This window comes from Salvelinus fontinalis, chromosome 36 (assembly GCF_029448725.1).
Source record: "Salvelinus fontinalis isolate EN_2023a chromosome 36, ASM2944872v1, whole genome shotgun sequence".
NCBI classification, from domain to species: domain Eukaryota; kingdom Metazoa; phylum Chordata; class Actinopteri; order Salmoniformes; family Salmonidae; genus Salvelinus; species Salvelinus fontinalis.
This window is the reverse complement of record NC_074700.1, coordinates 33,389,754-33,399,774: the sequence shown is the minus strand read 5'-3', so window position 1 is coordinate 33,399,774 and position 10,021 is coordinate 33,389,754. Positions and strand designations below refer to the sequence as shown.

The 10,021-nt window shown below is 42.6% G+C and overlaps 1 long non-coding RNA gene across 1 annotated transcript; it reads right to left on the bottom strand.

Moving 5' to 3' along the window:
* Nucleotides 1-2,943: 2,943 nt before the first annotated feature.
* LOC129835627 (uncharacterized) lies at nt 2,944-4,789 on the bottom strand. Its single transcript, XR_008756481.1, has 3 exons — nt 4,664-4,789; nt 3,962-4,121; nt 2,944-3,832 (listed from the first exon to the last, which is right to left on the bottom strand). It is a non-coding gene; the product is annotated as an uncharacterized LOC129835627 (long non-coding RNA).
* Nucleotides 4,790-10,021: the final 5,232 nt, after the last annotated feature.

The following is a 10,021-nucleotide window of genomic DNA, read 5'->3' as shown; positions in this document are numbered from 1 at the left end:
GATTCCATTAGTTTGTCCCAGACTGACGGTGTTCGTTTGGGTGGAAAGGGATTCCATTAGTTTTGCATATGTGCTTTATCTGCCTTCCTGAGGAAAAATAGTTTGAACATTTTATGGAAAATAAACGTTTATGTTTCTTCCTTGTTGACAATGTGATCATGTGACACAGATTTGAGAAGGGCGCTCGTCTGTTACTGCTTTTGCCCGGTCACATGACCAGGTCCGATCCCTTTAAATGGCCAAGCTGCAGTTGCTACATCCACTTCTGGATGCTTGAAGAATATAATGTATAAATGCCTCATGAATATAGTTCACCTGCCGTACCCCATCAGATCCCAAATGTTTCTGTTCAATGTTTGTAAACAAAGTAAATGTAAACACTAGCATGTGTCAAACTCGTTCCACGGTGAGCCGAGTGTCTGTGGGTTTCACTCCTCCCATGGAGCTACATCAGTACATCAGTCATGGGCTTTTAAGTTAAGGTGACCAGATTTCTGAAATGAAAACCGGGGACATTTCCAGTTCGGAGGTCAATATATCAATAAAATATCCAATGTTATTATCTAAGAAATGAAAACCGGGGACATTTCCAGTTCGGCGGTCAATATATCATTAAAATATCCAATGTTATTATCTAAGAAATGAAAACCGGGGACATTTCCAGTTCGGAGGTCAATATATCAATAAAATATCCAATGTTATTATCTAAGAAATGAAAACCGGGGACATTTCCAGTTTGGCGGTCAAAATATCAATAAAATATCCAATGTTATTATCTAAGAAATGAAAACCGGGGACATTTCCGGTTTCATGTATTTAGTCTGACAGGCACACTGTGACAGAGAAAACAACTATATTACAGAAACACTACAGACGAGACAGAACTGTCTGATCTGACAGCCATTCAGTGGTCCTGGTAGTCTGGGTAGAATAAGAGCAGAAGAGAACATGAGAAACATTTAAAAAACAGACAATAGTCTATGTGAAATACTTAACAACATAATAAAGAAATACGACGGTGATGAGATGATGTAGTTACCACTTATACCAAGCTAATCTGTATATTTCTCAGGAGAATGTATCTTCTTCAGGATTGCTCTGTCTTTGGCCAGCTTCTCCATGAACTCCTGGCAGGTTGAAGTTTGTCTTCACAATAAGCATGGCCTTGCTGGTAGGAACAGTGAACCTATTTCTTGCTGCTGTCCATAGATCATTCATTAGGGAGAACATTCGACTGGTGCATTACTTCCAGGTGAGCACATGACAACAGACGCTAATCTAGCCAGGTTAGTGTGTGGGATGTCGTTCTCTTTGAAGTGGGTAACTCCATCTCTGACTAAGCGGTGTCTCAGATGTTTCCATTCTTCAAGCGATCCCTCCTTTAGGAACTCTTGCAGGCCAGTAACCTCGTCAAACAATGCATCCTCATTGATGGTCACATGGGGGCATTTTTCCTGCAGTGTGGCTGCTACCTTCTGGATCTCTTCACGCTGAGGATGCCTTTTTAAAAAGGAGAAAATGTACATCTTTACATGTCCATGATTGGACGCATCAATGGCCAGGGACACAAATTCAACCTGGTCTAGGTCCTGTGCTACCTAAGTAGTTACCCATGGTGCTAACACGTTACTCAATGTGGCGTCACATTTTGTCCTAGCACATGGTGCTAACACGTTACTCACTGTGGCGTCACATTTTGTCCTAGCACATGGTGCTAACACGTTACTCACTGTGGCGTCACATTTTGTCCTAGCACATGGTGCTAACACGTTACTCACTGTGGAGTCACATTTTGTCCTACCACATGGTGCTAACACGTTACTCACTGTGGTGTCACATTCTGTCCTACCACATGGTGCTAACACGTTACTCACTGTGGTGTCACATTCTGTCCAACCACATGGTGCTAACACGTTACTCACTGTGGTGTCACATTTTGTCCTAGCACATGGTGCTAACACGTTACTCACTGTGGCGTCACATTTTGTCCTAGCACATGGTGCTAACAGGTTACTCACTATGGTGTCACATTTTGTCCTAGCACATGGTGCTAACACGTTACTCACTGTGGCGTCACATTTTGTCCTAGCACATGGTGCTAACACGTTACTCACTGTGGTGTCACATTCTGTCCAACCACATGGTGCTAACACGTTACTCACTGTGGCGTCACATTTTGTCCCAGCACATGGTGCTAACACGTTACTCACTATGGCATCACATTTTGTCCTAGCGCATGGTGCTAACACGTTACTCACTGTGGCGTCACATTTTGTCCCAGCACATGGTGCTAACACGTTACTCACTGTGGCATCACATTTTGTCCTAGCACATGGTACTAACACGTTACTCACTGTGGCGTCACATTTTGTCCTAGCACATGGTGCTAACACGTTACTCACTGTGGTGTCACAATATGTCCTAGCACATGGTGCTAACACGTTACTCACTGTGGCGTCACATTTTGTCCTAGCACATGGTGCTAACACGTTACTCACTGTGGCGTCACATTCTGTCCAACCACATGGTGCTAACACGTTACTCACTGTGGTGTCACATTTTGTCCTACCACATGGTGCTAACACGTTACTCACTGTGGCGTCACATTTTGTCCCAGCACATGGTGCTAACACGTTACTCACTATGGCATCACATTTTGTCCTAGCGCATGGTGCTAACACGTTACTCACTGTGGCGTCACATTTTGTCCCAGCACATGGTGCTAACACGTTACTCACTGTGGCATCACATTTTGTCCTAGCACATGGTACTAACACGTTACTCACTGTGGCGTCACATTTTGTCCTAGCACATGGTGCTAACACGTTACTCACTGTGGTGTCACAATATGTCCTAGCACATGGTGCTAACACGTTACTCACTGTGGTGTCACATTTTGTCCTAGCACATGGTGCTAACACGTTACTCACTGTGGTGTCACAATATGTCCTAGCACATGGTGCTAACACGTTACTCAGTATGACGTCACATTTTGTCCTAGCACATGGTGCTAAAATATTACTCACTGTGGCGTCACATTTTGTCCTAGCACATGGTGCTAACACGTTACTCACTGTGGCGTCACATTTTGTCCTAGGACATGGTGCTAACACGTTACTCACTGTGGCGTCACATTTTGTCCTAGCACATGGTGCTACCACGTTACTCACTGTGGCGTCACATTTTGTCCTAGCACATGGTGCTAACACGTTACTCACTATGGTGTCACATTTTGTCCTAGCACATGGTGCTAACACGTTACTCACTGTGGCATCACATTTTGTCCTAGCACATGGTGCTAACACGTTACTCACTGTGGCGTCACATTTTGTCCTAGCACATGGTGCTAACACGTTACTCACTGTGGCGTCACATTTTGTCCTAGCACATGGTGCTAACACGTTACTCACTATGGCGTCACATTTTGTCCTAGCACATGGTGCTAACACGTTACTCACTGTGGCGTCACATTTTGTCCTAGCACATGGTGCTAACACGTTACTCACTGTGGCGTCACATTTTGTCCTAGCACATGGTGCTAACACGTTACTCACTGTGGCGTCACATTTTGTCCTAGCACATGTAAACTTTGTCTCATAAAGCTTCCGTGTCAGTTGTGCTGTGCAGTCCATAGATCTGTAACTATGATTGTGTCACATAGTGTGGAATGCAAAGACACCCTCCTGCACAGCTAAACCATATTCTTCTTGGGAAGGCTTTACCTTCTTGAAGAATGTGGTGACAGAGGGCATACCAACACGGCCAATCAGAGAGGCTTTCTGCTTTTTTGTCTGTTGATGTTCTACCACTGTCGTTCTTCTCCGGCTGCCAACTGAAAAAGAGGAATTACAAAGGGTGCAGTGAACCATTCTATCGTCTTGACCTGAGCGTATAAATGGAAATTCTCTCATCATGTTGTCATTAAAATGGCATTTCCGTTTCTTTGAAAGAGCCATTGTACCTCCTCTGTCTGCTCTTCTTCACTCTCCTTGTGTCACTCTTCTTACTCTCAACTTGTTCTTCTCCTCCAATCGTCTTCCTGATCTTTCTTCCTTTCCTTCTCTTCACCTCACTCTTCCTCACTTCACTCTTTTTACTCCCTTCATTTTTCTTTCTCCAATCTTTAATAATAAATAGTACACTATTAGATAAAATACTTTGGTTAACAGATTCCCATTGCTTGCCTCATTTTGTATTTTATCTCAAAGACATTGTTTGTAATAATAAATTGTCAGGCTCTGTAATCATATCTTTACCTTTCCTCCTCTACCTCACTCTGCTTCCTATCCAGTCTTCCTCCTCTCCACTCTCTAACAGAAAACATTATGCTAATGTTATCCATGAACATTTCTAAATATATTTTCACACTACTTATAATGCCAAACCATTAAAATTGTAATCTACAAATAAATCTTATCATAATTGTGCATTAATTTAATATAATCATATTTTCAAAATAGCCCGTCCACTGCATGTTTACATGTGACCGTTTTTTAACCTCGTTACCATGACAGCAGCTGGCTAACCGAGCTAGATAACTTAGTCGACATAGCTGATGTTAGCTAGCATAACCTATTTAAAACCATATAACGCAGACCATTTAACTATAAAATAAGTTGTGACAGAACATCATTAGCTAGTATCTCAAACGAGTGTAAGTTACCTGGCTTGAAAAGACGTTTGTGGTGATGTTATGGATTCACTTGACGCTTCTGGCCGAGTTTTCCACAGCAGTTTCCTCTAAAACTATCGCGGGCAGGTAGTTAGAAGAAGAGTGAATGAAGCTGATACAGCGAGCGGCCCCCTCTGCTGGACAAAACAAGCACAACAAGATTGACACGTCAACCGGGAGACTCTGATGCCCGGTCTTTCTTGACACGTAAAATATTATTTCACTTTGCAGTCTGTTTTTAACGCACAGTTCAAAACGGGGACATTTCCGGGGACAGCTCCAGCCGGGGACAGGCCACTAAAAACGGGGACGTCTGGTCACCCTATTTTAAGTCAACGATTCCTTATGTATGAATGAGATGTACAAATGCTTAACTAGTACTGAGTACTTTGACCCGTTACTTCTAGACTCTCAAGTAGTTTTCCAGAGGGCTACTTTACTTGTACAAGAACTGACTCCCATCAGCTGCAGATGAAACCGGTTAGTTGAAAAATGTTGCCTAGAATCTACAGGCACTCGCAATGAATCATCAAAAGTATGGACGCAGAATGATTGAAGTGATTATTGTATTTTATTATGCTGACCCAATTATGACCCATGACATCTTTTGGGAAGAATAATGAATAGCCCTTGTATGTTAAGCTACAAACGTGGAAATGTTCCTATTGAAATGGGGGTTGTCCCATCCTGAACAGGCCAGTTGCAAGTGACATACTCTTAACGATACTATTAGCAACACCGTATTATTATTAAAATTAGATGGGAAAAAATGAAAGTTATGCAGGCAGGTCTGACGTAGTGGGAGAATTGTGAACATGCACGTATATATATATATCTGTGTTGTCGCAGCGTTTGGCCACGTCGTCGGTTTGGTCGTTCAGTCGGTTTGTTTTGGTTATGTGCGTCGCAATGCCCGTGACGTAATAGACTATGTTTCTGAATTTTCTGATTACATTTTTAAACTATTCATAAATTATTCTTGCGCAATGTTACTTTCATTTGAATGTCGTAAAAATTGTTGGATTCAATAAATAATTGATGTAACAGATAAATTCTTATGTTACAGAAACCGGAAAAGTTGTGAGCTACAAATGTGGTGCCATTTTGTAGTTTTTTTACTAACCCTAACCGGTTTGTTTTTTAATCAATATCCTCGCTAATATCATTCTAATTCATGTGTAGAATGATCTGTACATCCATTAGGACATACATACCGCTGTACTGCATCAGCACATGCCAATTCAATGTCTGAAGTAGTGCACTTTTTGAAATGTGTTTTTCGTCGTAACTATTTAAGTTTGACATGTGTGATTATTTTGATTTAATAAGGACCCCTTACTAAACCTTCATGTCAAATAACGTCCAGATATGTTCATCTATTCTTGATTTTAAAAATCATCAACGTTTGGGGAAAAGCCAACTGTTGGTGTCGCTACTGAGCCCCCTGTGGCCACCAGGGGGACTGCAGAGTTATGTCTGATTCATGCATAGGATTATTTGTGCCAAGACCTAATACTGAGCTACAAAATACAACAAAAACATATTTGGGGGACTCTATGAAAAGAGTTGACCTCTTACCAAGGTTTCCTAGGGGTGTATAAATGTTCATGGCAGAAAACAATATAGACATTGTTACATCGATATTGACACTGCTAGAAGTTCAGAAATAGACATTCAACAGTCTATATGTGGCCTTTCAACCCCGATACCCATTACCCACAAGGCCTTATAACCGCACCTCTATTGCCATGGTCCTCGGCACAAGAGACCAAGCAGATAGACGGTCTGCCTCTCGGAAAAAATGTCTCTCTTCGTTCTGGTAGCCTCCACCATTTCTCGTTCGTTGGTTTAGTTATTATTTCCGGTGTTGCATTCCCCGGTGAACTCTGTTGCGCCTCAATTGGGGAATCGCTGTGGTTGAAATGTAACTAATGACCCCAAGCCCCAGTATTTTATTAGCTAGGTGGCTTGTACACCATTGTTACCGATGATACTGTATGTACCTACTCGTACTACAGAAACATGCATTTGTATTTTGCCAAGTTCTGTCGGTGTTAATCCTGTTTCCCAGATAAAGCAGGTAAACTGTGTCTGTGTTGTTGAGTTCATCTTGTCTAGTTAAATAAAGATTAAATAAATTAGAACATTTCAAATATATACTTTGACCTATTTCAGGTAACCCCAAGATGCTTGATTCACTACAGCTGCTTTTGAAGAACTTTCCAGTCGTTTTTACATTCCGACTTTTGAACGTCTGTTTATTGGACATATATATTAGTGTCTAATAAAACAGAGAAACGTATTTAAAGCATCCCATCTGTTTTAAGGTTATAGTGTGTGTGGTGTAGGTCCTCTTGATGTCCACTAGGTGTCAGCACAGCTTCAATAATGTCACACCAGGTTCACAACATGTTTTCATGTGTAACAAATCAAATTGTATTTGTCAAATGCGCCGAATACTACATGTGTAGACCTCACAGTGAAATACTGACTACTACATGTGTAGACCTTACAGTGAAATGCTGAATACAACATGTGTAGACCTTACAGTGAAATGCTGACTACTACATGTGTAGACCTTACAGTGAAATGCTGAATACTACATGTGTAGACCTTACAGTGAAATGCTGACTACTACATGTGTAGACCTTACAGTGAAATGCTGAATACAACAGGTGTAGACCTTACAGTGAAATGCTGAATACAACAGGTGTAGTAGACCTTACAGTGAAATGCTGAATACTACATGTGTAGACCTCACAGTGAAATGCTGAATACTACATGTGTAGACCTTACAGTGAAATGCTGAATACAACAGGTGTAGTAGACCTTACAGTGAAATGCTGAATACTACATGTGTAGACCTTACAGTGAAATGCTGACTACTACATGTGTAGACCTTACAGTGAAATGCTGAATACTACATGTGTAGACCTTACAGTGAAATGCTGAATACTACATGTGTAGACCTTACAGTGAAATGCTGAATACAACAGGTGTAGACCTTACAGTGAAATGCTGAATACAACAGGTGTAGTAGACCTTACAGTGAAATGCTGAATACTACATGTGTAGACCTTACAGTGAAATGCTGAATACTACATGTGTAGACCTCACAGTGAAATGCTGAATACTACATGTGTAGACCTTACAGTGAAATGCTGACTACTACATGTGTAGACCTTACAGTGAAATGCTGAATACTACATGTGTAGACCTTACAGTGAAATGCTGACTACTACATGTGTAGACCTTACAGTGAAATGCTGAATACTACATGTGTAGACCTCACAGTGAAATGCTGAATACTACATGTGTAGACCTTACAGTGAAATGCTGACTACTACATGTGTAGACCTCACAGTGAAATGCTGAATACTACATGTGTAGACCTCACAGTGAAATGCTGAATACAACAGGTGTAGTAGACCTAACAGTGAAATGCTGAATACTACATGTGTAGACCTTACAGTGAAATGCTGAATACTACATGTGTAGACCTTACAGTGAAATGCTGACTACTACATATGTAGACCTCACAGTGAAATGCTGAATACTACATGTGTAGACCTCACAGTGAAATGCTGAATACTACATGTGTAGACCTTACAGTGAAATGCTGAATACTACATGTGTAGACCTTACAGTGAAATGCTGAATACTACATGTGTAGACCTTACAGTGAAATGCTGAATACTACATGTGTAGACCTCACAGTGAAATGCTGACTACTACATGTGTAGACCTCACGGTGAAATGCTGACTACTACATGTGTAGACCTCACAGTGAAATGCTGAATACTACATGTGTAGACCTTACAGTGAATCAATGTGTGGAGGCTATATACAGGGGGTACCGGTACAGAGTCAATGTGGAGGCTATATACAGGGGGTACCGGTACAGAGTCAATGTGGAGGCTATATACAGGGGGTACCGGTACAGAGTCAATGTGGAGGCTATATACAGGGGGTACCGGTACAGAGTCAATGTGGAGGCTATATACAGGGGGTACCGGTACAGAGTCAATGTGGAGGCTATATACAGGGGGTACCGGTACAGAGTCAATGTGGAGGCTATATACAGGGGGTACCGGTACAGAGTCAATGTGGAGGCTATATACAGGGGGTACCGGTACAGAGTCAATGTGGAGGCTATATACAGGGGGTACCAGTACAGAGTCAATGTGGAGGCTATTTACAGGGGGTACCGGTACAGAGTCAATGTGGAGGCTATTTACAGGGGGTACGGGTACAGAGTCAATGTGGAGGCTATATACAGGGAGTACCAGTACAGAGTCAATGTGGAGGCTATATACAGGGGGTACCGGTACAGAGTCAATGTGGAGACTTTATACAGGGGGTACCGGTTAGTAATGAGACTATATACAGGGTGGTACCGGTACAGAGTCAATGTGGAGGCTATTTACAGGGGGTACCGGTACAGAGTCAATGTGGAGGCTATTTACAGGGGGTACGGGTACAGAGTCAATGTGGAGGCTATATACAGGGGGTACCAGTACAGAGTCAATGTGGAGGCTATATACAGGGGGTACCGGTACAGAGTCAATGTGGAGGCTATATACAGGGTGTACCAGTACAGAGTCAATGTGGAGGCTATATACAGGGGGTACCGGTACAGAGTCAATGTGGAGGCTATATACAGGGGGTACCAGTACAGAGTCAATGTGGAGGCTATATACAGGGGGTACCGGTACAGAGTCAATGTGGAGGCTATATACAGGGTGTACCGGTACAGAGTCAATGTGGAGGCTATATACAGGGGGTACCGGTACAGAGTCAATTTGGAGGCTATATACAGGGGGGTACCGGTACAGAGTCAATGTGGAGACTATATACAGGGGGTACTGGTACAGAGTCAATGTGGAGGCTATATACAGGGGGTACCGGTACAGAGTCAATATGGAGTCTATATACAGGGGGTACCGGTACAGAGTCAATATGGAGGCTATATACAGGGGGTACCGGTACAGAGTCAATGTGGAGACTTTATACAGGGGGTACCGGTTAGTAATGAGACTATATACAGGGGGGTACCGGTACAGAGTCAATGTGGAGGCTATATACAGGGGGGTACTGGTACAGAGTCAATGTGGAGGCTATATACAGGGGGGTACCGGTACAGAGTCAATGTGGAGGCTATATACAGGGGGTACCGGTACAGAGTCAATGTGGAGACTTTATACAGGGGGTACCGGTTAGTAATGAGACTATATACAGGGGGGTACCGGTACAGAGTCAATGTGGAGGCTATATACAGGGGGGTACTGGTACAGAGTCAATGTGGAGGCTATATACAGGGGGGTACCGGTACAGAGTCAATGTGGAGGC